Source organism: Lytechinus variegatus, chromosome 8, assembly GCF_018143015.1.
Source record: "Lytechinus variegatus isolate NC3 chromosome 8, Lvar_3.0, whole genome shotgun sequence".
Lineage (NCBI taxonomy): Eukaryota > Metazoa > Echinodermata > Echinoidea > Temnopleuroida > Toxopneustidae > Lytechinus > Lytechinus variegatus.
The window spans coordinates 43321624-43328236 of record NC_054747.1 but is presented as its reverse complement, the minus strand read 5'-3'; positions in this window follow the sequence as shown (position 1 = coordinate 43328236).

The following is a 6613-nucleotide window of genomic DNA, read 5'->3' as shown; positions in this document are numbered from 1 at the left end:
TCTTTTGTGCATTTTATTTTAACTGGATTCAGTGTTTTCACCTTGGCACAACGACTGAACGCGTCATCGCACCTAAGATAATCTCTTTTGTGAAAATTGGAGCTACTTTACTTCGTCGACTAAGGCTACATCGTGCCAAGTCTGCCTAATTTCGTCAACGCCCTATATCCGCTTTTGTATTATGATAATACGCTTTCTTTTTGTCTTCGTATCTCTTATTTTGGTGATCCGGATTCCAATGTTCTCACCTGATCGACTCAACGCATCATCGCACCTGGGAGAACCTCTTCTGTTTAAAATCAAAGCTGCCTTATTTCGTCGAATAAGGCCCCACATTGCCATTTCTGCCGAATTTCTTCAACGCCTTGAATTACCGGACACCCTCACGAAATTAACCAGGTATAAAGGAACTCTAGCGCCATCTACCGTCCCTAATCGGAAAATGCATAAACCATCGTATTTGACTGAGTTGAACTTCTGCTATTCAAAAACCTTTTAGCAATCATCCTAGCTCACAACAGTAACAGTTCACTGATTCGACACTAAACAAATCCTGATTTAACTCTGCGTTTCTGAGTGTCAACATCAACCATTTTGAACTCTGCATGACTGTTACCGTAAAACTTAGATAACTCGCTACTATTGTTAATATTGTTATAGTGTTACTTTTATTATTAATATTATTATTTTTTTCTCTCTCTTTTCCCCTAGTTTTTTTTTTCTTTCTTTCTTTCTTTCTTTTTCTTTCTTTTTTCATTTTCTTTTTGTTTTTTCTTTTGTCTCATTTTTTTTCTCTCTCACACTCTTATCTTTAGATTATTTGTATTTGATATTCGTTTTTCACTTATCGAATAGTTTGTAAGTTGTATTTTTGTTTATTATGGATAACCATATACTTGTAAATACCCATGTGCTTCTTGCAAAAGACCTGTTAAGAAAAATCAGAAAGGACTAAAATGTACCACGTGTAACCAATGGCTGCATATAATTTGCGCAGGAGTGTCACGTAATAAATATGATAACATGTTAGAATGTTTTGTAAATTGGCAATGCAACATTTGCATTTTCAAGGAAATGCCGTTTCATAACTTTTTGGTTGAAGACGAAGGAGAGCCACGACTTACGGTCAAAGATCAGTCAAGCCATGTAAAATCTAATTTTCAAAATAATCTTATGTACAATGAATTGAAGGGAAATCAGGGCCTTAAAATTGCCCAGCTGAATGTTAATAGTATTCTTAAGCACATTGATGAGGTGAGGTCATTCGTCAAATGTAATAATATTCATTTGCTCGCTTTAAACGAGACCAAAGTTGACAATTCTATTTTTATGACGAAATTAAGATCGATAATTTCTCCCTTGTAAGGAGGGACAGAAATCGACACGGGGGTGGAGTGGCGATCTACATTCACGCATCTCTTCACTATGAAGAACTAAGTCATGACTCTATGAATGAATTAGAAATTGTCTCTGTAAAACTTTATTTAAAACATTCAAAACCAATTGTTTTCTCAACCTGGTATAGACCACCATCGTCAAATATTGATGTACTAAATCTCTATGAGCATTATACAAAATACATAGATGGGCTAAGCCTTGACGTAATTTTAGTCGGTGACATAAATTGTGATTTACTGTCACGAACGTTATCAAGTATGAGTAAACAATATCAAGAAATCAATGATAGGTATGGCTTATTTCAAGTAAACAAAACAATACCAACTAGAGTAACTCATGTTTCCGCTACCTTAGTTGATCACATGATTACTAACTGCCCTGATAAGATAACAAATCACGGTGTTCTACACAACGGAATGAGCGACCATTCTTTTAGTTTCTTAGTATGGAATTCTGGAGTAAAAACATCCCCCAGATTAATATCATATAGGAATTGTAAAGATCTTAATCCAGAATTGTTCAAGGACGACATCCGTGCCCAAGAATGGTCGAAACTAAGTGAATGTAAGACAATAGACGAAGCCGTCAACTTTTGGCAGAACCTAGTATTAAATGTAGTAAACAAGCACATGCCCATACGCTGTAGGAGAATTAGAGATAGAGAGTCACCCTGGATGAAGTCCTATATCTACAAACTAATGAAACAACGTGATAAAATAAAAAAGAAAGCTTGTAAACTTAGAGATGATAATCTTATGCGCGAATATAGAAAATTGCGTAATAAAGTAACTTCTGAAATTGCAAAAGCAAAAAAGAAATACTACTCGAATAAACTGTCGGAATGTAACAATTCCAAAAATACTTGGAAAACTTTGAAATCAATTATACCAAATAAGAAGTGTGATTCAAGGGTCACTCTCGGTTCTAATGATGCTTCAAAAGCTGCAAACAATTTTAATGATTTTTTTTCTAGCGTCGGAAGCGATCTTGCTAATAAATTACCAAACATTCCCGAGACCTGCAGGATAACACAGATACTGTAAAGGGCCCATTTAGTTTTGCCCTGTAAAAGAAACTGATGTACTCGATATCATACGAAATTTAAGAAACACGAAATCAGTGGGACTGGACGGCATTTCTGTATTCGTTTTGAAATTATGTGCTTACGAAATAACACCCAGTATCACCTATTTGATAAACTTCTCTTTGAAAACGGGCAAATTTCCCAAACAATGGAAGATTGCAAAAATCATCCCAATTCATAAAAGTGGAGATAAAACCATTCCATCAAATTTTAGACCCATCTCCCTCCTTCCTTGTGTGTCAAAAATTTTAGAACGTGTAGTTCAGAGGCAGGTCCTCTCGTACTTACATATCCACAATATTCTCTCGCCGGCACAATCCGGTTTCCGGGCAAGACATTCAACAATCACAACATTGATCAAAGTAACTAATGAATGGTACCATGCAATTGATAAGAAGGAGTATACTGGTGCGGTGTTTGTCGATCTCAAAAAGGCCTTCGACACCGTAGACTGGGGAATTCTATTAAAGAAGCTTACTAATATTGGGATACAGGGTACTCCATTGCTATGGATGGAAAGTTACTTGACCGACAGAATTTGTAGGACGCTTGTCAACTCTGAGCTTTCTGCAGAATCTAACATTACCTGCGGAGTCCCGCAAGGTTCAGTGCTAGGACCACTATTTTTCATCATGTACATAAATGATCTCATGGACTATGTGGAATTATGTCAGGTTCAATTGTACGCCGATGACACGGTTCTTTACTTTTCTCACCCATCGATCCAAAGCGTCGAGTCAGCTCTTAACTTCGACCTCGAGAATGTTCATAAGTGGATGAATGATAACAAACTGAGTGTCAATTGTAATAAAACAGAATGCATCCTAATCGGAAGTAAACATATGCTTGCTAAACACAATGTCTTTAATGTAACTTTGAACAACAACCGTATAAACCAAGAATTTAAGTACTTAGGACTGATTTGTGATGAAATTTTGACTTGATAAACATATCGAAAAACTAATCCAGAAAGTAAGTAAGATGGTTGTTTTTTAGGACGATTAAGACGCTCGTTAAATGAATCAGTTGTAAACTCCATTTATAAGTCTCTTATACTCCCATACTTTGATTATGGTGACGTAATATACAGCTCAACATGTAATAAATATATCGACCAACTCCAAAAGGTACAGAACAGAGCAGCTCGTATCATATTAAGAGTTAAACCAGAGTCACACATATCTGTCGCTGAGCTGCATAATTCTCTGGGCTGGCAATTTCTTAACAAAAGGAGTAATCAGCATTCTATTGTCTTTATGTACAAGGTAATGCACGAACTAACTCCTCAGTATTTACGTAATGAATTCAAGGTCGCACCTCAATATTATTCTTCTCGCTATGGCGAAAAACTACTTTTACCTAAACCACGGACAGAATTCCTCAAGAAATCCTTTAAATATAGAGGTGCAAAGGTATATAATGCCCTACCTTTGGATTTAAAATTGTCTCCTACTGTAAACAATTTCAAAACTAAATTATCATCTCACTTCGGTGACCTGCTTACCTTGTCATACAGTCAATATTGTGTGCTTTTTTTTCTTTTTTTCCTTTCTACCCATTGTTCCTTTGTTCGCTTAATTTTCTTGTTTTTGCTTTTTTTCTTCTGTCTCCCCCATTTCCCCATTGTTCTCTTAATAAACTTCAAACTAAAAACTTATTTAAAGCTTATCCGACTAAATAGTTCCACAAAGTGCATTCTCCTTTTTCCTTTTTCTTTTAATTTTAATTTCTTACTTCTCATATGAATCCAATCATTGTATGTACATGTTTTATGATTTCGATGTTGTCTCAATGCAATCTGTACCCGTTTTTATCCTGATTTCATTTCAATATTTTTATGCTCTTATATTGTTGTCCTTTTAAAAATTATGCGTGAACCAGAATTTTGTGTTACTATACAGTTTACAATCATTACATATTCTATATATTATTCATTGTACAATCATATTATTTATTTCATTATTCCTTGCTCCTTGTGAAAACATTTTTTAATAACTTGACAGCAGCCTTATTCATTCAATTCATTAATTCTATAAAATATTTAATGTAAATTCTTGCCAAACCATTTAATTTCATGAATTTTTATTATAACAACATATATCATGTCACTTTTGTTATTTTGTTTGATCTACCGTATATATGCTCTTTCATATGTGTTTTCTTTTTACTTTGTATTATATATGGACCCCATGGAAGAACAGTATAGTCATGTCGACTAAACTGAAAATGGGCAATCCATCCGTTTTGCTTTTTTTATACGGAATTAAATACTATACTATACTATAATTTTTTTTGTCTCCAGCAGGTCTTCGCGATGTCTCTGAGACGTCTCTGAGACATCGCGGAGACATCGCGGCTACGTCTCAGCAGTCGCGGATATCATTAGTCTCCGAGACGTCGTAGCAACTGATGGAGACTTCTCGGAGACGTCGTGGAGACTAGAAACAGTCTCCAAAAATATTAAACATGTTTAATCTTCTTGCGACTCCTCGGAGACTCTGTAATTTTCATGAGACGTCTCAGAGATGTCGGGTAGACGTCTCTGCAACTAGCAAAATTTGTAGTCGCGAACTAGTTTCAAGCCCAGTGAGATACCCCCTTAAAGTAGAAAACTCCTTCATTTTCTCTATGCTAGCCATATCGAATGAATTCCAAAACCTAGCAACCAGACTTGAATTGTGAAAGGCGTCTGCAAAACAAAGCAACAATAGCTTTAACCTGGCAACCAAATGCCGAACCCTAGTACAAGCACCGCACTAGAAATCGTATCTCCACGAGCATACAATTATTCAACCATGCGAACAACACAGCCCACTTCACACATACAAATTCACAGTCTGTAATATTCAATACTTGCTACCATGCCAAACGATTTACCCGTAAGCAGTGGTAAGAATATCCAGTAATTATGTAAATAAAGAACAAACAGTTCTTCCCGACATATCCTTTATCCTAACGACCAACAGCCCACTATATACCGTAGCATCAAAACAGGGTCTGCTTTCCCTAAATGCTGTTTACCCGGCCGAAAAAGGTATGAAATATATTTTCCTACTGAAAATTTCCCACAATAATTCACCGTACTATCCAAATGTAAATTTGAGCATAGCAAGTATGATTAGTACCAAGGCTTCAATGCACACCTTGGGGAGAAATACTTTGAGAGCTATTACCAATAGACCGTCGATAAAGTATCCATTTGGAAAGATGACCGCAGATTAATTTCTTTCCTCAATAATTTTGAATTATTTCAAGCAGCAGTATCTCGGTGGGACCTCCAAATTGTCACGTGGGAAGTGCCTTTTTTATTATTTAACTACTGCTGCTTGACACCAATTAAAGAATACGTAAAAACTGAGGATTACAGTTATGAAAGATTTATTCAAAGCTCTTAAATCATTCTGTGGTTTCCTTTGATTTCTTTTACAATGATTTACATGAAAATATACATGGGTATGGATTATGGATAACAAAATATAACTTAACTTCAACGGTAATCGTTGATGTGAGCCCCCATCATCCTATCTGGTCTGACATGCCCCACTCGGCCCTGGTGGTCGGTCCAGTTCCTGGCCTCCGCAGGTTGCGATGTCTCTTCCACTCGGCCTCCGCAGACTGTGTTACCCCTCGATGAGTAGCCCCCAGATAAGAGAGATGTGGCTTCAACGAATTAGTGGACGAGATCGAGCCCCCAATGATGACATGAATTTTGACCAATCATGTCGGTGGAGAACCGGCGGCAGCTGGGGTCGTTATCTCGTCACAGACGTAGTCCCTCAGTTATAACTTAAAACTGCCTACACGAACATCTGTAGTCTATTCTGGCTTAGGTGGTTCTCCTCGAATTACTAAAATTAACCTCCTAATATACCCTACCGTTACTAGGACTAACTGCGAAATTTCTATTAAGTAATTCAAAGAATTTCAATGACAGATGAGTACATAAAGCAACACATTTTTAATAACAAGGGACTTCATGTGCATTTGTATACCTATATTCATCCATGCTAAAGCACAGTATTAACTATTTACGACACCTGTATGAAGATGCTTAGCAGTACGAAATAATTTTAACACTTGAACAAAATATGGCATCCACCTGATTTTGTACTATAAGGGGGGGGGGGGTAA